The sequence below is a fragment of the Leucopleurus acutus genome (genome assembly GCF_964270905.1).
Source record: "Leucopleurus acutus genome assembly, chromosome: 9".
In the NCBI taxonomy this organism is placed as follows: domain Eukaryota; kingdom Metazoa; phylum Chordata; class Mammalia; order Artiodactyla; family Delphinidae; genus Leucopleurus; species Leucopleurus acutus.
This window is the reverse complement of record NC_139144.1, coordinates 86,753,977-86,775,361: the sequence shown is the minus strand read 5'-3', so window position 1 is coordinate 86,775,361 and position 21,385 is coordinate 86,753,977. Positions and strand designations below refer to the sequence as shown.

The window sequence follows — 21,385 nt, the reverse complement described above, 5'->3', positions numbered from 1 at the left end:
CTGGAGGAAGGAGCGTCATTGGTTTGCGCCTCCACTAGTTTTTCTGATGCAGCATACCAGAAACAGAAAAGCAGAAGGCAACATGGAACCAGAGGATACAGCACCTAGCATGATACTTAGCACAATGCAGTTGCTTAATTAGTATTTACTGAATAAATAAACACGAAACTCCCCTTCTAGCTCTAAGATGCTACTCTATTAAGATGAACGAACTGACACATGCCACAACATGGGTGAATCTCGAAAACATTTGCTAAGTGAAATAAGCCAGTCACAAAAGGACAAATACTATATGATTCCATTTATATATGGTACCTAGAACAGGCAAATTCATAGAGACAGAAAGAGCACAGAATTACCATGGGCTAGAAAGAGGGAGAACAGGGACTTATTGCTTAAGGGGTACAGAGTTTCAGTTTGGGACGGTGGAAAATTTCTGGAGATGGATGGTGATGACTGCACAACATTGTGAATGTACTTAGTGCCACTGAACTGTACACTCAAAATGGTTAAAATCGTTTTATGGTATGTATATTTCACGACAATTTTGTTTTTAATTTTTAAAGGATGTTGGTAGCATTTTGCTTAAAATGGGATTAAAAAGATAAAGGGGTACAGCTCAGTGTTGCTGTGTTTAAGGGCAACATAAATCAAAGATATAATGCTCCTATATCAGGATTAGAAAAAGGAATAATCAGGGGCTTCCCTGGTGGCTCAGTGGTTAAGAAGCCACCTGCCAATGCAGGGGACACGGGTTCGAGCTCTGGTCCGGGAAGATCTCACATGCCGCAGAGCAACTAAGTCTGTGCATCACAACTACTGATGCTGCACTCTAGAGTCTGTGAGCCACAACTACTGAAGCCTGCACACCTAGAGCCCGTGCTCCACGACAAGAGAAGCCACCTCATTGAGAAGCCCGTGCACCGCAATGAAGAGTAGCCCCTGCTCGCTGCAACTCGAGAAAGCCCACGCGCAGCAACGAAAACCCAATGCAGCCAAAAATAAATAAATAAAATAAATAAGTTTAAGGAAAAAAAATTACAAATCTTTAAAAAGAAAAAAGAAAAGAAAAGAAAAAGGAATAATCACAATGCAGGGGCTTCCCTGGTGGTGCAGTGGTTAAGAATCCGCCTGCCAATGCAGGGGACACAGGTTTGAGCCCTGGTCCGGGAAGATCCCACATGCTGCGGAGCAACTAAGCCCATGCAACACAACTACTGAGCCTGTGCTCTAGAGCCTGTGAGCCACAACTACTGGGCCTGCGTGCCACAACTACTGAAGTCCGTGAGCCTAGAGCCCGTGCTCCGTAACAAGAGAAGCCACTGCAATGAGAAGCCCACGCACCACAACAAAGAGCAGCCCCCACTCACTGCAGCTAGAGAAAGCCCACGCACAGCACCGAAGACCCAATGCAGACAAAATAAACAAATAAATAAATAATAAATTTATTTTAAAAAATAAACAAATAATCACAGCCCAACTTTTCTTCAAACCAAAGAGCTTTTAATGGTGTTTATTCCCAAGAGCCTTAATAGGGGTGGTCTCACACATGCTCCATGACTGTCTTCAAGCCAAACCAGGTCTCTTTCACTGTGGGTAAGATCTGATTGGCCAGCAGAAGGAACTCATATCGATCTGTGTCTCCCAGTTCAAATTCAAATGATTATTTGATTCCAGAGTCATAGGACCAGTCAATGCTTCCTCCACTGGCTTGGTCTGAAGGGCAAGTGAGAATATAGTCTGGTTATACTATTCCCACTGGCCTCTCACAGCTATGTAACCTCTATATTAAGTTCCACCACTATCAAAAATAAGTCAGGCCCCTATCTGCATGGACCTTGAGAACAGGGATAGCTTAGTAGGGGGCCATGCTTATGAAAAAATACAAGATTAATTTGAAAAGCAAAAGGTGTTACTCAAATGGACACTATACTTAGCCTTCCTTTGGTGTTCTTAGGAGCCTCTGGCTTCACCCACCCATTTGGAATCCTGCCTGCTCTCCTACTGGCATCTTCTACAGCTTAGGGAGGCTACACCACTTCCTTCTTCAGTTGGGTGCTAGGTGTAAACATTGTTTCCTCTGGTGGGAGAGAAGGGATTACAAATAGAGGAAGAGATTTGGTCCCTGCTCTCAGGGGACTTTCAGTATAAGGATGGAACAGGCTTTGCTCTGATAACAAATAACATGCCCAGCACCTATATGTGTGAGTAAAACCAACAATGTGCACCTGTGTAATATGTGGCCACTTACATGACAAATGATAAAGGAAGGTAGCATTAGCCTACAAAGACTTCTGACAATCATGACTCAGAAGAGCTAAGCAATAGGTCGGCTCTGAGGTCCATCCGAGGGAGGGCAGGTAGAGGTCAAATGGAGTCACCTAATCCCTAAGAATGGGGCCGAGCAAAGGGGAAGACCAGGGAGGTTATACCAGGGAAAAGTAGGACTAGTGGTTAATATTGGGAATTAACACTATGAACTCGTGTGTCTTGTGTCTTTGCCTTCACCCACAGCAGCAGTAGTAGCACCTGGTAAATAACAAACACCAAATGGCTGCTGATTTGAACTGAATTTTCCTGGGTACCAAAATTACTAACTTATACCTTTGGTGTGGTCACATGACACAGATGATCCCACTAAGAGGTCCACAGTGGACTGGCTTCAGATTGAATCCTGATTCTGCAAATCATTATTTGGGTGACCTAAGACAGTCACTTATCTGAATCCCAAACGTTTCTTCTGTCAAATAAGGATAATAATACTACTTACTTCATAGGGCAGTGAGAATTAAATAGGATAATATAATGCTCATGATTCGATCAATTGTTGAGTGCTTATTAAATGTGTTAGACGTTATGCTAAATTGGTTTATTTAATCCTCACCTGTGTCACAAGTAGATATTAGTATTAGTCCCATTTTACAGATGAGGAAATCTCAGAGAGTAAGTGAAGGAGATGGGATAATGTATGTAGAATAGGCATTCAGTAAATGTCAGTTGTGATTATAATCATCATTATCAATAAATGACTAAGATCCCATCAGAAAAGTTGGACCACATTAAGGATCAGAGGTATCTGGAGGAGAGTAGTTCACCAGGAAACTAACAAGCAACATTTATATAGTGCCTTCGAGTTAGTGAACTCTTTTATTGTACATTCTATCTTTAGAGCTTCTCAACAACCCATTTCATAGATGAAAAAACCAAGGGAACCTGGTTTGAGTGACTGGGCTTGAGTGACCTGCCCAAGGTTACTTGGTTCCAAAGTGATGGAACTATAACTCAAACCCAGACCTCTCTCCCCAAGGTCTGTGTTTTATTTCCCCCTGAGAAAGGCTCAAGTAACAACTTCTGGACCAAACACCTGTTGTGATGCAGCTCCTTATAGACCTTTCCAGATGAGAAACTGCCCAGAAAATGTCTCACCCACCACAGACGTCCAGCCATGTCTTGGGTGGAGCGAAGCAGGTATTCAGCCCAGAGCTGAATACCAATCAGGGGCAAGAGGCAAAAAGTACTTAACTGGGACTCGTTCTTAGAGGCAGTGCTTGTCCAAGCTGGAATGAGGCCAGAATCAAGGATAACAGAGACAGCTCTGGACAGAGATGCAGCAAGAACTTGATTAACCATTAATGGTCACATTACAAAAGATCAGACAGCAAACCCTATACTTGTCTGACATTTGCTTAATGGAAGTATCTTCAACATCTGTGACTCTACCAAAAACAACATACTAAATGTAGGCCTTTCAAGGTCTACAGTACTTGTAAATACCTCAGAAAAGGAAGGTGGAAAACTAGATTCCTTGTAATAAAATGGCTGAGACCCCATGTATGTGTCTCAGGGGCAAATGATGCCATTCTGCTGACATTCTGAACTCGAGCCTCCACTCAGAGGTGGCCAACCAGAGAAAACATGCATTCCTCAGCCTCAAGTGGCCATAATGGCCTTCTACCCCACTGTCACCACGGCCCTCCTCCCTGGAGGTTCCCCCACCAAAGGGGAGGACAATCCCACATGGAACACAGTTAAAAAGGTCTGGGCAACTGTAAGATCAGTCTTCCCAGAGAATAGCCTAAAAAATATGTAGATAGAGCTCCAAAGCTGTTCATTACATTTGACTTGGGAATCGCCTAAAAGAAAAAGAAGTCTGTGCCAATATGTTCATAGTAGCACTATTTAGCAAAAAGCTGAAACAATCCAAAGGCCCAATAACTGGGATATAGCAGTATAATTGAATAACAAATACCTAGAGTGGAAATAACATAAAACTATGTAGGAAATGTACAATGGAATACTACTCAGCCATAAAAAAAGAATGAAATAATGTAATTTGCAGCAACATGGATGGACCTAGAGATTATATACCAAATGAAGTCAGAAAGATATACCATATGATAGCACTTATATGTGGAATCTAAAATATGACACAAATGAACTTATCTATGAAACAGAAACACACTCACAGACATAGAGAACAGACTTGTGGTTGCCAAGGGGGATGGGAGAGGGATGGATTGGGAGTTTGGGATCAGCAGATGCAAACTATTATATAGAGAATGGATAAACAACAGGTACTACTGTATAGCACAGGGAACTATATTCAATATCCTGTGATAAACCATAATGGAAAAGAATATGAAAAAGAATATATATATGTATAACTGAATCACTTTGTTATACAGTAGAAGTTAATACAACATTGTAAATCGATTATACTTCAATAAAATAAATTTTTGGGCTTCCCTGGTGGTGCAGTGGTTGAAAGTCCGCCTGCTGATGCAGGGGACACGGGTTCGTGCCCCGGTCCAGGAAGATCCCACATGCCGCGAAGCGGCTGGGCCCGTGAGCCATGGCCGCTGAGCCTGTGCGTCCGGAGCCTGTGCGTCCGGAGCCTGCGCTCCGCAACGGGAGAGGCCACAACAGTCAGAGGCCCGTGTACCACAAAAAAAATAAATAAATAAAATAAATTTTTTAAAGAACTATATGGGAAATGATGTTACATGAAAAAAAGCTAAATGCAGACATTGATTACAACTAGATAAATATATTTGTGTTCAGTGACAAAACATTAATGAAACTGAAACTGATAATAAAGTATAATCATTATTAGACTCTTTTTTCTATGAAGTTTTAAAAATACATCATAATAGCAAAAAAGAAAAAGAGAAAGAAAGAAAACCATAATCTGGAAAAAAAGAGAAACTTTCATGCTCTGAAATATTACCAAATCCGTAGTTTTGGGATTTCCATTAAGTGTTCTAGATATGGTGAGTAAACTATTACTCCTCTGCTCTCCAAGACTCCCATTAAGAAAACCATGACTGGGACCTCCCTGGTGGCACAGTGGTTAGGAATCCACCTGCCAACGCAGGGGACCCAGGTTTTATCCCTGGTCCGGGAAGATCCCACATGCCGTGGAGCAACTAAGCCCATGCACCACAAGTACTGAGCCCACGTGCCACAACTGCTGAGCCCACGTGCCACAACTGCTGAAGGCTGCACGTCCTAGAGCCTGTGTTCCACAACAAGAGAAGCCTCCGCAATGAGAAGCCCGCGCACTGCAAGGAGGAGTAGCGCCCGCTCACCACAACTAGAGAAAGCCCACATGCAGCAACGAAGACCCAATGCAACCAAAAATAAAATAAATTTTTTTAAAAAATCAAGTATGCTTTAAAAAAAGAAAAGAAAAGAAAAGAAAACCATTACTAACAAGTGTGCTCTCCCTCAGATTCCCACCATCACCCTCTTACAGATAGAGCTATGTCAGTGTCCCCAGCATGTCAGCACACTCTCCTCTTGTTCAAGCCTGATCTGCCCACCTCTGCTTATCCCTTTCTTGCCCCTATTCTCCCCCTCTTTGGAACAGCACTGCCTTGGTCATTTCTTCTCTCTCCTATATCTTCCATCTCTCCCTCTCTATTGTTCCTTTTCCCACAGTCAATAAACAAATCTCTTATCTCAAAAACAAAACCCTCCATTCCTCTCTCTCCTTCCCTTCTCATCCATGCTCCTCTGAAGAGTAGTCTACTCACTGGGCCTCCCCTTCTCCCATCCCATGTACTCCTCCAGTAACCCTCACTCTTCTGAAACTGCTCTGGTTACAGTCACCATAAGCTAGTAATGAAAACCCAATGGTAAATGTTCTGTCCTTTTCACATTTGACCTTTTTGTGACCTTTTTGTCATTGTTAACCACTGCCTCCTTCCCAACAATTGCTCCTTCCCTGGTTTCTAAAATGCAAGGTTTTTGGCCTCTCTGCCCAGCCCTGTTGCCATGCCCTCCATCATTGCTAACCACTTCTGCTGCTTAACATCTTACTCCCCTCCTCTGTCCAGGGCTTTTCCCACTTCAGATGACCTCCTTGCTCTCCTGTTCCAACCACCTTCCCTGTGTCAACTACCCTTAAATATCTCTCTCTGCAGAATCCCAGGGGTATACAGCCCAAAGCTTACAGGACATCTCCACTTGAAAACACCACACTTATCTCAACCTCAGTATGTCTAGAGCTGAACTCATCTTTCCAACCCCACCCCTCCTTCACCTTCCTGGATGTCTCCCTCAGTTAATGGCACCATTCAATGACCATCAGTGAGAAACTCTCCACTTCTGATAAACGACAAAAAACTTTTGATTTTACCTTGTAAATGTCTCCCTTCATTCCTCACTGGCACTGCTGTAGTGTGAGCCATCATCTCTCCTCTGAACTCTTCCTGCTCTTCTTGTGGGATGTTCCTACTTCTAGTCCATCATCACCACATCCTCCATGTTGCTGCTAACGTGTTTTATCTAAAACACAATGCCTCAGTGCGCTCGCTGCCCTGCTGAAAACGCTCCAATGGCTTCCAGAATCCTTTGGGTTAAAACCTAAATTCTTTAATATGGCACACAAAAACTTGAACTCCCCCGACTCTTGTTACCACTTTCATTCCTTCTTGTAGTTCACAGAGCCCATCATGCAGTTTCACACATCTGTGCCTTTGCATGTGCTGTTAATGAGCCAGAATGTCCCATTCCTCTTCCCCTTCTCTAGCCTTCAAAATCCTGCCCTCTTCCTAGATGAAATCAAATCCCCCCAACTTTCTAATACTTTTGTACCATGTATAGCCTACTATTGCACATATCATACTAAAGCTTTTCTTCCCATTCATCTCCCATATTAAACAGTGAGTTCTCTGTGGGTTCATTATGTCTCCAGTACTTGGAGACAGGTATATAATCATATACAATGATTAGCACATAATATATGCTCAATAAAAGCGTGTGTTTTAGGCACAGTGGGTGCCTGCAAAAGTCATTTGTTTCCAAAGGATCCATGGGCATGGGAGCACTAGGGAACTCCTGGGCATTCAACTGTGGGGTCCTGAGTTTCTGGCTTTGTCCATAACAAAGTGAGGGGATTCCTTTGGAGGACTAAGAATCTGCATGTGGGTGCATTAGGATTTCCAACAGCGCTGCAGTCATTTCTTGTTCTTATCTCGATTTACTATGGGAGAGAGGAGCATCGGGAAGTCTGACAGCAGGCTCCCAAGCTTTATACCTGCCATTGCCATTACTCCTGACATGTCCTCCTCTTTGTTTCCCCAAGCTCTGCATGGACAAATGGCTGCAACAGGGTCTATTCACTGAAACCTCTGGGTCCTCTTAAGAGTTGCACCCATTCTGTCCCCACATACAGTCCATGGGTTTACTTAGGGTGTGAGCCTCTCTTAGTCAAGAAATGGGTAATTAATAAAAGTGGTAACTTAGGTCAGAGTCTTGATAAATGCCCATTTTCAGGCAAAGAAATTCCACATAATGAGAGTGAGCCATTAAGGATCAGGACAAGCAGAGCAGAGAACACACAACTCAAATATTTAGGAAGTTCTTTGCTCTAAATACCACATAGTAAGTATATCATGGAGGAGATCTAGCCTCGCCGAAGAAAACTGTGTAAGTTTGGGTTCCCTGCATTTTTAAGGCCTACCCGTTTCATGTCAGAGCATTTAAAGGCTTTGACCCCAAATCACATGGTGCCTGCTATCTTAGTGGGTCATTTGTAAAAACACGTTAGATACTTACAGATGACTGAGCAGACAGGTCCCATTTTGTACTTGGTGCTGTGCAGGCTTGTCAGAGACTGGGCAGCCTTTTGGGCCACTTCATTTTAGAGTGAGAGAACCAAGGAAAGGTGGATAGATAGTGCTTGTCTCTTGGAAGAACAGATGCCCAGTTGCAGAATGTAGAATGGGACAGTCTGATGAACTGGATTCTGGTTAATTAAGCACAACACCCTTTTTGTTTCAACCATTTTCACTGGGAAGTAAGCACAAGTTCACTTCTGTTGGCTCTGAAAATACAACAGACCCTCGTTGTTTATTTGATCTTTCAGGTTCTTGCAATAAATACACGAGGGTCATTATTTTGCCACCAGCTCTCCTTGTTCAGGAGTGTGGATGGAAATAGGGTGGGAGTAAGGGGCTAAAGAGAATGTGTACTGACTCAAGGATGTATCCAGGAAGTTGGTTTTCTTTTTTAAACTAGATCCCTACATTGGCTTATTTCCCTATGATTGTCTCTTTTTCCAAGAAGTAGAGCTCAGCAAAGTATTTTCCATTATTTGAGGGTTCCAATTTTGACTGATTGAGGCTTTACTGTCCTTGCTAGGGATAAATGTAAGGTCTTGAACTTGGGTCCAGGAAAACGACTGTACAATTACCAGATGGGGGAAACCTGGCTCAGCAGAATACTCAGAGAGCCTGGGGGTTTCGGCTGTCAATGAGCCCAACATGAGTCAACGGCACGACGCCACTGCCAAAAAAACTAATGTGACCCTCAACTGCATAAGCTGGATGAGGGCAGTTACGGTCATGCTCTGCGCTATGCTTGTTAACCCCACAACGCGAGTTTTACATTCACTTCTGGGAGCTGCCCTTGAAGAACACAGACAAATCAAAGCATATTCGTAAAATAGCAACCAGAAGGGTGAGGGAAGTTGGGGACATATTCTGAGGGCTTGAAGGGACGGGGGTACTTAGCAAGGATAAGGAAAAACCTAGGAGAAGCAGGTTACTATCTTCAAGTAATTAATGAATTTGTCTCTCAAAGGGAAATAAACTTACTCTCTGGAGCAAGACGATAAACCAGGGCTGGTATGTGAAAACCATAAGCAGAAGGCTTGAGCTCAAACAATCAAATCTGCCCCAACATGGAAAAGGCTCCCTTGGAGGCAGGGAGCTATCCAATCATAGGCTGGATGACTATATGGTAGAGATTTAAGCACCAGGTTTAGGTAATGTAAGGTTATCTAGAGCTACTAAAAGTACCTTTGATATTCAACTCTGACATTCTCTCTCCCTTGATTCAACCTTTAGTGATAATATTCACCACCAAAACCCTGAAAACTGCCTTACAGGGGCTAAAATGCAACTGATAAGATGAAAGATACACCTGAATCTGAATAATCTATTCCATTTCTGCTAGCTGCTGACAACAATCTAGTTGAAAGTAAACTGACCAAAAGGTCCCATCTCAGGGCTTTTCTCTAATATATGGGTTTCAAAAACCAAGCCTAAAAGCCAAATTGGAAATATTTGCACATTCTCTTCAGCTGGGGTAGCACTTCCTCAATTATAAGCAGCCCCCTGAGATGTCACCATCTGACTTAAGGCTGCCACCAGTTTGCTCATTCCTGAAACAGGAAAGACGATGGAGGGTATCAAGTGATACCTTAGGGAAGTGTTTTATGCCCAGCATACACCAGTGCAGCATGATGACGGATCACAGAGCCAAAGACACCAGGAAGGTATAAGGCAAAGAGCTGAGAGGCAGCATTGCTTAGCATAGAGCAACTGACTACAGATCTAAGAGCTTCAGGTCCAAATCCAAGTGATTATTTCCTAAGCAACAGAAAACACATCCTGGGAATTTATAGTCGAATCAGGCTCCTGCTCATCTAGATAAAGGCAACAATAATTTCATGAATTCTATTTCCCAAGGAAATTTAATTTAGGCAAGTCTTTCAAACCTTTGCCTGTGTCACAGTCTTCTCAGTGGTGGGACATATTATGTCTCATTCATGTTTGTAACCTGTCACAAGTATCCCCCCATCTCAATACCTATCTTTATGACTGAAACTTATTTGTCCACACCATGGATGTTTGTATCTGAAATGAAGTTTCAGAAACTTACCAGCTCATCAAATTTATGTGACTCGGCACATGTATACCCATAGGGGAACATCAGCAGCTGGGAATAGCTGTGGAAGGTAATGAAGGCCGTGACTTTTCCAGGACTCTTGATAAAGTCCACTATGGATTTCACTTCAACTTCAGAGTTGGCACTGGGTCTATAGTATGAGTCAGAGCAAGGGTTGTTGCTGGCTCCAGGTTGTGATGGGATGCAGAAGATGCCAAGTGAGAACAGTGAGCTTTAAGGAGACAGTGTATGGAGGCAGTTACCATGCATCGCTTCAGTTCCTCCTCTGGAAATCAGAGCAAGATTGTCATTGTGTTAGATTGAATTACTACCTAAAGACACAGTCAGGAGACCTAACTCAAGAGATTCTGGACACATCTCTCTTCTTTAAAAACATGGCTCCTCTATATGGCAGAAAGAACTATCAAATTAAATCATCTCCTCTCTGTGGGAGTTGTTGGAAGAAAAGCTAGATTTAATATTATAGATGGAATTCCTGCATTGGGTGGGAGTTCAGCAAGCTCATTTTCTGGGATTTCTTCCAATTCTTAGAGCCCAAGAGTAGAAGATTCTATGCATCTGTACTTCTAAGTCACAAAGCCACAAATGCAAGGAACCTCTGATACCCTTTCTGTGGTGAGGAAGTCACAATTACTTTTGACAAAAAGGCCTCATTTTCTCGGCTACTGGAGTTACCCATGACCACTGAAGTGGGCCCACTGTGGCCTGGCCAGGGCTCTGAATGCTAGAGAAACTCTGAAGGGACAGGTAGAGGCTGGGACTCCACAAAGTCTCTAAATGATATGGACAAAATATATATACAACCTATCACCTCATTTGGAGATTATTTAATAAGAACAACAAGCCAGGAAAAATTTTGACTTTGAATTGCTGGACATTGTTCAGTATTTTGGATCTGATGCTTTGATTTTTTTCTTTCCTACACTAAAAAAAAAAAAAAGAATTTGTAAAAGCGATGAATGAAGTTGCCACTCATCCATATCCTGACAGTGTATCCTTTCTTGGTTCAATGATTCTCATTAATTCATCTGTCTTTCAAGTCTTTAGTGATTGCCTTCTATGTGCCAGACACTATGCTAGGTGTTAGGAACACTACAGTGGAAAAGACAGTTTCTAATGTTACTGCTATCATACCTAATGAGGAAAAACCAAATACATTTTAACTGTGATTAGAGAAACATAGGGGTTTTAACTGGTGCCTGAAAGCAAAAAGGAGCCCCCCAACCAGCCTGGCACTGGACCCCGAAAAATTAGAGCTGTAAGTCAACAAAGGCAGAGCAGGAAGCAAGTATCTTCTCTTTGAATCTATTTTGAAAATCAATTTCTTAATCTTATTCGTACTTCATTTTAGTTTTCTTTCTCGAAGCATCCATAGATGATGTAATGCTTCTCCTGTGACTAGATCCCAAACCCCTCTAGTGGTTGGTTCAGGGCTTCCTGGCGCTTCCCACCACCACACAAAGTCTTGCTCTGGAAGCTCAGAAGCTGAGCCGGGATACAGCTTGTGGGAAAACCAAGATGTGAGACAAAATATATTAAATGCTCCTCAGAGCTCAGTGACAGCACTGTGTGCCTGTGAAGGGAATTTAGTGAAGTGTTTTTCAAATAGGTTTTTAAATAGCTTCAATCCTGAATGGGCTTAGCAGGCTGACAGCACTGCAGAGCCATGCAAATAGCTATCTGGCCAGACAACATCTGACTATCCCTGGGGGAAAGTCCCCATGCTCACCTCCAAAACCCACATCCCAGTTCCGGTTAGGATCAACACCAACACTGAGGCTTCCAGATATCTTGAACCGGGTCTTCTGCCACATACGATTCTTTAAAATCCCAACGGAAAGAAAATACAGAAAAAAAAAAAAAGACGGTCATTCAGTCCAATGAGAAGTTTCCTTTAGAACTTTGTTAATTTCTCCCAATCCCTCACGGGAAGGCCCTTTTGGAATTGCACTCATTTCCCTTGCCCACAGACTTGACCAGTAGTCCTCACACAGGGTTCTGCTTGGAGCTTCTCGGCCGTCTCACCGAGGCGAGAAGTAAATAAGCCCCCATCTCCTCCAATGAATACCTGCTAAACCATGTTCCGTAGAACCACAGTCCTCTCAAACGTTAACAATACAATAACAACAAAAAACAAAAATTAAAAAACAAAACAATAGTTGGGAGAGCCCGAGGGTTCTGTGATAGAATATTTTGGGAAAATAACAGGGTTAAATTGGCTAATTTACTTCAGAATTTCTAAAGGTTTTTTTTAATGCTTTAATGTTTTTTATCAAGCTCCAAGAGAGGGATACAGTGGGCGGTATTTCCCAAACTTGACTGTGGAACCCTTTATTCATAGGGTATATCATGAGATGAGTACTACTATTTCTACAAGTTCCTTCTGAACACGCGTTGAAAAATGCTATCGTAGTCTGCTCTCTTCAAAAATAAACTTGAAGCTCTGATTCATTCTGAATATACATGGGGTCACAGTTGCCATAATGGTGTTGTGTAATGAGATTTTTAAAGAAAAAAAAACTGCATAACTTGTTTTTGTGATATAACAGAGGATTTCTTCTACAGATTGTAAGTAAAATGCCAGATGCATTGTACTGCCTACCTAAATCCTACAGCAATCTAATTGTCAGCAGGTAACATCCGCCTCCTCTTTTCTATCAATCCTACCATCAAAACACAGGGATAATTGGAACAAATCTCCTAGGTGACTCACAGTGAACACTGAACTCTAATAGCCCAGCCTAACAGCTGAAATGGGCTCTGACCAAGGCAATATGGAAAGATATCATGTGTTGGAAAATGAAATGATTGTAAACATCACTATATGCCTCAATTCAGGGCCACTACTGAGAGATGAGGCATTCCATTTAGGGTAAATCAAGAACAGAAAATCACTTTTGTTTTGTTTTGAAGTTCCTACACATCTCCTTAAATTCTTGTTGAAGAGAAAAAGTCCAGGCTTCCTTTGGTTTGAGAGAACACTTAGCCATCAGAGCAGCAGGAAGATGTCCATCATATCCAATCAAAGTGATGGATGGGTCATTTCCATAATCAGAGGCAATCTGAGCAGAGACAACATATATGTCAATCTCACACTCCCCTTTCACCAGGGAACAGAGGAGAGAATATTAAGGCAATGTGTTTTTTCCAAACATAAACTAACACTGCTGGTCAGTGAGAGTCTTCCAGAACTACAGTCCAATCTCCTATTAACGTGTTTAATATGCCAGTGTCGATACTTTTATTTCCAATCAGAATAATTTACTTATATTAAATAAAAATCAGGTATCACTTATCCATTATCTCTCAAAAGCAGAATTCTTCCAATTAATTTTAGTGAGGCATTTTGCAATGGTGGGCAACTGTGTTTGTGGCTCAGAGGGATCTATGAACCAAAGAAATCTTCTCAGTTTCCTTAATCACCACACAGGCTATACCTTCTCAAAAGTACTCACGACCAACATCAGATTACTTAATTATGCAGAGACTTCTCTAAAGACCCAGAGAACCAGTTAAATTCCATTTGGGGAATTACATTTCTACTTGTGATCAATTGCAGTAGAGTTGAGGTTTCTGCTGGATTAAAATTTATTCATTTCCTGTGCTCAGCCATCCTAAGGCATTATTATTCAACTGTTAAATATCCATTTCATAATACCCTAAAGGTAACTGCATTTTAATTGAAGGGAAAAATGTATCAGCCGGTAAGCACGTGGTTGCACATGCTTGAATGATCTGATGTGGATTGATTTCCTTTGCTCATGAATTAACATTCTGATTTATAGCATGTCATTTTTGAATTACTTAAGAAATACCAGACTAGGTCACACCCAGCACAGTGTCCTGACTCTAATTCCAATGAACATGTGGAAGAGACATATCGCTACACCCTAACTTTAAGTGAGATTTGGAAATTTTTCAGAACAACCCAAAAACCCTCAACGAGTTCGTTCCACTTTGTATCTGCAGGTCAAAGTAAACTCTTCTAGCCCATTTATATTCTCTATCTAAGCTCCTTTTGTGATTTTATAGATCTCTAGTACATCGTGCCACAGCCCTAGGAGCTCCAGGCAGCAAAGCAATGTTCTCTAATCTGTTCTTATGCTGAAATCTGACTCTTGGTGTCCTTACTTGCCACCCTCTTAATCTCTTTTAGCTCACTATCTTTTCTTTTTAAATTTATTTCATTTATTATTTTTGCCTGCATTGAGTCTTCGTTGCTGTGCATGGGCTTTCTCTAGTTGCGGCGAGCAGGGGCTACTCTTCGTTGCAGTGCATGGGCTTCTTATTGCAGTGGCTTCTCTTGTTGCAGAGCATGGGCTCCAGACACGCGGGCTTTAGTAGTTGTGGTACGCAGGCTCAGTAGTTGTGCCTTGCGGGCTCTAGAGCACACGCTCAGTAGTTGTGGTGCGCGGGCTTAGTTGCTCCACGGCATGTGGGATCTTCCCAGGCCAGGGATTGAACCCGTGTCCCTGAACTAGCAGGTGGATTCTTAACAACTGCACCACCAAGGAAGCCCATAGCTCTCACTATCTTTTAACAGAGCACGCAGTGGCCAGCAGGTTGGGGGAGTACGGAGGTACATGCCAGGGTGCTGGGTGGAGCAATACCAAATTAGGTTTGAATGGGTCTGTTTCCTGACTGTGTGACAAGAGAAGGACTTGGGATGAGAGCATCAGCCATAGGACCACAGAGATTGCTGTGAGGTTAGGTGGGGCCTGACCCCAGAAAGACAAAATAAATGGGGAATTTGGAGCAAAATGACCTTATTTGCAGTTCACAGTGCAGTAGCTTGTGTAACCTACTCACCGGCATGGATCCCAGCCTCTAGCCAGATAGCCAGCTTGTCTCCTCCCGTGCTGAACTGCAAAACAAGCGTGGAAATGTGAATGGCTCCACCACCACACACCCCTTGTCTGTTCCTCTTTCTGTACTTGATGTGGTTGAGAAGGAGGAGGTGTAGACAGTGATGCTGTCAATTAGCTTTTCATTTAACGTAGGGTTTTTTTGTCCCTTTCCTTTAATATAAACTTAAATACAGGCTAACAAGAAGGGCATCATTTGATGTTTGTAAAAAATCATTGCAGATAACGTGATGACATGAAAATATGTTCATCATATGCCATAAATTTTTAAAAATAGATTACCAAGTAGTATGATACCATTTTTATTTCTTAAAAGGCTAGCTCATGTGTATGTATATATATGTACACACACAGACATAGGAGAAAAAGGGAGGGGGAAAAGAAAAGAGAGGAAAAAATAGAAAGATATACAACAAAATGTTAATAGCTATCAATCCCATAGTTGTGAAATTAGTAAAATAGGGATGTTTTTCATTTTTTGTTTCTCTGTTCTCCATTTTTTGCAATGATTGTGTTATTTTTGTAATAAAAATGCTTGTGGTAATCTTCTGAGTCCTTCATAAAAACAGGATGGTAGGGTCTGGAAGTCCTTTCCAGAGTTTAAATTTTATGATCTAAGGGACTCAGTTTTATTTGGAACAGTGGCTTTGCCAATTGAATCAGTAAATGGGGAGGAAAAGATTATTTTTGCACCATCAACTTCTATCTTCCTGCAGCATTCTAAACATCACAGATAAGGTAAATGAGAAATGTAAATCCCTGCTAAAAATTACTTTTCAAGCGTTTTGAGAGTTTTAGTTTAAAGTGTTTCATGCTTTTTCCTCCAAAGAGCTCACATAGGGAACTTTGGAAAACAAACAACATTCTCAACCACGAACCACCGAAACACCCGGGAGAAGGAAAGTCCAGGAAAATCCAAGGGGGAGGAGAATCTGGGGTTTCCTGACCCAACTGTAGGAGAAACAGGGAAAAGGAAATCAAAAGAAAAGAAGGTAGTAAATATGAGCAAATGTGCCGCGGTGTCATAAAGTAGGCAAACCACTCCTCCCAGGCCTCCTTCGGGAGAACCGCTCTGGAGAAATCCATCTGTCCCAGTGAGTCCGTTGGTCCTCAGCCATAACGTTTCCAAATTTAGCAGGGAGTTGTGACATTATCTTCCCCCCCCACCCTTAACAAACTCTTTCTAGGAAATCTGGGGAAATACTTTTCACTCTTTTGCAAGGCAAGGTGAAAAAGCTTGAAATTATCAGCACTAACTGTTGTCAGCATGTACAGGTTGAAGTAAAACCATAACCTTTTTCCGGCTAGCAAGTAAAAAATGCCTGCGTTTCAGGGCATTTGCCTTTGCCATTTGGTTGCCCATCATTCTGCACACCACAAGAACTGTTTTGGTTTTAAATGAGGCTCCAGCAAGTACGGAACTTTTATCTCTTTTTCTTTTTTTTTTTAAACTCTCGGTTTAAAAAAAAAAAAGAAAGAAAGAAACGAGTAAAAGAAAAACAAGGCACAGCACGGCTACCTTGATTAATTACAGAATACCTCCCCCTTCCCAGCTCACCCAGGGGCCCGAACCACCTCCCCCTTCCTCTGTTCCTATTGGTGCATACGCCTGTTTCCCTGAGAGCAAATCTATCAAGAGGAGAACATTAATTCACTCCTGCAGACCTGCGTCAGCTCGTGCAATAAAAAGAAGAAGAAAGGGAGGTGGGGGAAGCAGGGAGGTGGATAGTCAAAACCAGCAAGGACTGGTTAGGAGGAGAGGAAAAAAAAAAAAAAAAAAAAAAAGGAACAGCTCTGCAGGCAGAGACTGTACTGACGGCCCGCCTGGGAAGACGGGGATTCTAGAAGCATCGAGAGGAAAAAATCATCACTGCACCTGTGTACCTTGAGCTCGTTCATGGGCCGGTTTTTGAAAGAATAGACAATGTTCATTTTGCTCACTAGACCAGGGTGCTCAGCAACGAGGTTATCCATTTCTCAGGAAATCTGAAATGTTTAAGATGAAGAAATACACATTTGCAAGTGAATAATCTGGTGCATCCATTAGTGACTTTTCTCTCTCCTCCATTTCCATTCCCTCAGGGAATGGAGAGGGCCACTCGGCAGATGCTGTGGGACTGGGGACGCTGGAATCAAAGCTAAGAGATGATGAGTCACTGGGCATCCGTAGGGGCTGGGAAAAGGGAAGCCATTTTGTGGCAGCGGAGCCGGCTCTTTCCAGTTTTGTGCTTCAAACAAAATAGCACTGCTTTGGTTGCCCTGTGGCTTGCCTCAAGCCAGCTCTGAGGTGGAACTTCCCCAGCCAGAAAGCATCTTCCCCTCACTAGCAGAGGAACACAAATGGTAGTGGCACCAAAAAAAAAAAAAAGGTGGATTTAGAAGCAGACGCTGCAAAACGCAGCCGGGTTGGTTCAGGCCGGGGCATCGGGGTGCCTGCCTCAGAGGCACTTCTGCCACAAGCCACTTCGGCTCCTATTTGCAGGGCTGATTGCAATGCTGTACAGCTGGGGCACCCAAACTGTGTCCATTACTGGGATTGAGACATGTCTGGGCATGTCTGGAGAGTGATCGGCATGAAAACGGCTCCTCCAGCTGTTGCCAGCATTTGGTCTCCGTAGGACGTGGACAGCAATTTGTGAGGCCAGGCAAAGGAGGGAGCGCATCCTGTTTCGGCCACTCCCTTTTCTCCCTCACTCTCTGTACTGGTCCACAGTCCCTACTCTGAAACCCTTTAGGGACCATACATATTTCAAATTAAGATTTGTGTGTGTGTGTGTGTGTGTGCAATTTTAAAAAGAAAAATACATTTTACACATGTGGCAGTGCTCCATACTCAAGCACATTAATATTTCTGGCAGTAAAATAAGTGAGTAGCAAGTCAGTTCAGGTGAGATTTTGCCCCTAAATGAGTTTAGTTCGGGTCAGGGTTTGCCACCAAATAAATGCAGGGGGAAAATTGTTTTCTAAGTTCTCTGCATTTTAGAATTGCTGATTTAGGGAATCAGCACCTACCAGACAATCTCCTCTCTGGCTCTTTCCTGCTCCTCCACCTCTCTCCTTAACCCCCAACCCCCATCTCCTCATCCCCTCCCCCACCCTCCCAAATCAGTTAGTGCAAGCAGACACCTGTACCCCCCAAGAAAAGCTATGTGTCACAAACAGGCAGATGTAGCACTGTCCAGGTGATCCAGGTGAAGGAAGGGGCATTCTTCACACCAACAAAACTCAGGAAAGATAGCAGAGAAATTGCACAAGACTTTGCTGCCATGAGGTCTAGGAGAATTTGGCAGGTTGGGAGACTCCACCGTTGGCTGGAAGTCAGTGGTATCAAGTGTCCCGATTCCATCATCAGTGGTAGCCATGAAGCACAGCTCTCAGATGGCTTGTGGGTGGCACAGGTCAGAAATCAGCCAGGGGACCTCGAGGGGAGAGTGTGAGCATTAGAGGCTGTCTTGTGCTCACTTAAGCCACTCCTGGACACTTCTAAATAATGCAGTGGCTGCTGGGATGGGCAGATGGGCTTCAGGTCCTAACTTAAGGCAGTGACACTGATACTGGCTGTGAAATCCTAGGGAAATTTGGAGAAGTTAGGAAATAATATGAGAATAATTTCCATTAAATCACCAAGTGGAAGTATAGGCCTTGTTATCAGGGGAAAGCATGGCCCATTTCTCTGATGTTCATTTTGAAACACCTACCTCTTCCAAGGTATAGATAAGCCTCAAAGTTGAAGTTAACGTTCTGTTCTCTTCTCTGAGTAATATTTCTTCATTCTCCTTGTCCAAGAGAACCTAAGATAAATCAGTCACACCTATGATTAGTTTATAGCAATGCATTTGAATCTACAGTTGTGAGGGAAGTGGTGACATTCAGGCCCCAATCCCAAGCATTCTTCTTTCTGTCCTATAGGCTTTGGGGTCATGCCTTTCCCTTATTCTGGCAGCACCCTGAAAGGGGATGGGGCATTAATGAGACTTCGGGCCAGACAGATGCTGCAAATATAGGATGACAGTCAGTCCTGTGGCTGTGTTATGGCTCATTCTCCCTTTCTGGGAACCCAGGGTCAGAGGTAACCTCCAATTAAAAACTAAATGAGTAACAACTTATATTTGCCTACTTTGACTCACACTCTTCAGTTTGCCCTTTGTATTTCATGCCAGAGACTCTTTTTTGCCCTTTCCATTACATTTTTTTATTACCATATCCACTTGTACCAAATGCAAAAACGAGAGGGATAGAACCTTCCTACCCACTGCAGGGGTAGTCCAGACTTCAGGAAGGCCCTAGTGGTACCCACAGGTCCCTTCCCTGGCAGAGGGTACCCAAAGATAAAAGAGGATGGACCTTCAGTTCATATGGACCAGCAAGCCTCTGGAAGAGTGGGCTGTGGGATAATTACTTGAACATCTTCAATCACAATGGAATAAGCAATTCCCTCGGACTTTAAGGAAACTTTGACTGCCTGGATGCTGACAAAGGGAACTCAGACATGGATTGTCTCTCCTGGGATGGTGGGTGATTTCCAGAAATCAAGCTGAAAGGGATAAAAGGCCAAGGCAATGACTGGGTCATTCCAGGGAAATGGACAGCTCAGCGTGGATAGATTTCAAGAAATCAATTCGTTATCTATTTTACCTCAAGCCTCCAAGACTAGAATCGTTGTGGAATCGCTATGATGTTGCAAGAAGTGTTTTTAAATGTCCAAGCATCAGCATATGTGTTATATGGTTTTCCCCCCATATGGTTAAATATTAAAACTGGAAGAAGGTAAAGATTATTTAAAACTATGGCAGTTTTTTTAACAGTTGACATTCAGGTGATCCAAATCATTTCATAACAGAATATTAATACTATAAATTATTTAGGAGGGAAATAATGCATTAAAGTTATTCAATAATTTTTCAAAATAACTTTCACATTTGATTTCTCTTTTCGTTCTTACAAAACATCTGTGAGATAGAAGAATGGTATATTTATCCTCATTATACTGAATGGGAGAGAAGTCAGTATGACATTGGGCAAGTCACCTACCTTCTCTGAGATGCCCAATGTCATACAGTTGGGACTAGAGCCCAGGAGTTCTGGATCCCAGCTCCATGAGTGAGCATTCCATACTTCTCATCAGAGAAGACAAGATACAATCCAAAGTAAGAGATCTTAGTCATCGTGTCTAACTGTGGAGTATTCACTTTGGGAAACAGAAGCCCCCTCCAGGACAGATATCTGAAGATGTTCTTCAGCCTCCAATTCCACCAGAGTTTTTATTTGTTCTTCATTCCTTGGTGTGATCTCAAGAACTTGGTCTCTAAAAAATATTACCCACAGACATGACCTTAAAAACAAAACCTAGACACTGTTTCCTGTTGCTTTCTGCACATTATGTCTCCGCACATAAGAGGTTAATGCAGCAGTCAGTAATCTCTTTGACAATCAAGAAATTAATAAATAGTATACTGACCCACATCCCCAGAATGAGGAGTTGATAGAATGGCTTTACTTCCCCCAAGGAAATGTTATCTAAATAATAATTAAGAGCTGTACCTAATCCTAGCAGGAACTTTGCCAGTAAAGTTACCTTTCCTTTAGCTAATGATTATCAAGTAACACCTGCTGCTCATAAAGCATCGGCTTTTAAAACTTGTCTGTTCCTGTTTTTCAGAAATAAGTTTTTAAAAGGTAGAATAATTAATTTGGTGCTTATAAGTGCTCAAAAGAGGAATCAAATTTACATCTGGGTAGATGTTGTTAACTGAAATGTATCAGAGTGCCATCTCCAAACCCCATTCATGTGGCCCAAACTTGGGGTATTGCTAGGGACAATTGAAACCCAGACAAATCATGGTGTGTGTGTGTATGTGTCTCTCTCTCTACACACACACACACGCACACACACAATGAGTAATAAAGGATATCAAGGACTCCTTGGCAGCAAAGAGAAGTTGCAAAACAAGAAACAAATATCCTTTAAAAAAAGTTCAGTAGTAGAGCTGGATTTCTTATAGCCCTTCCTTGGTGACAGAGGTTTTTCCTCTCTCCCTTTCTCTGAGTAGGCTGACTTCCTGAATCACCACCCTGACCATCTATGCAGTGGGGAAGGGATTGGTACAAAGAGCCATAATAAGGGACCAGAACCCAGACCCTCTGAAATCAAGTATCATCCAATTTCCAGTGAACTCCAGTGGAATACATAAGTGATAGAATGTGAGCTCTTCAAGTCTCTTCTGCCTCCCAGTATCCATTGGCCATAGATGGTCTGAAAAATCTTCCATTTGAGTCTCATTCCTTTTGGTTAATGTATAGACTCCCAGGAGTCCTCCTTTAAA

General features: G+C 42.5%; 1 pseudogene across 1 annotated transcript; it reads right to left on the bottom strand.

The window, feature by feature from the left end:
• Nucleotides 1-9,664: 9,664 nt before the first annotated feature.
• LOC309966641 (carboxypeptidase A2-like) lies at nt 9,665-20,227 on the bottom strand (annotated as a pseudogene). The gene is made up of 8 exons: nt 20,120-20,227; nt 19,462-19,596; nt 18,761-18,853; nt 16,947-17,048; nt 14,963-15,061; nt 13,180-13,259; nt 10,171-10,327; nt 9,665-9,670 (listed from the first exon to the last, which is right to left on the bottom strand). The product of its transcript is annotated as a carboxypeptidase A2-like (transcript).
• Nucleotides 20,228-21,385: the final 1,158 nt, after the last annotated feature.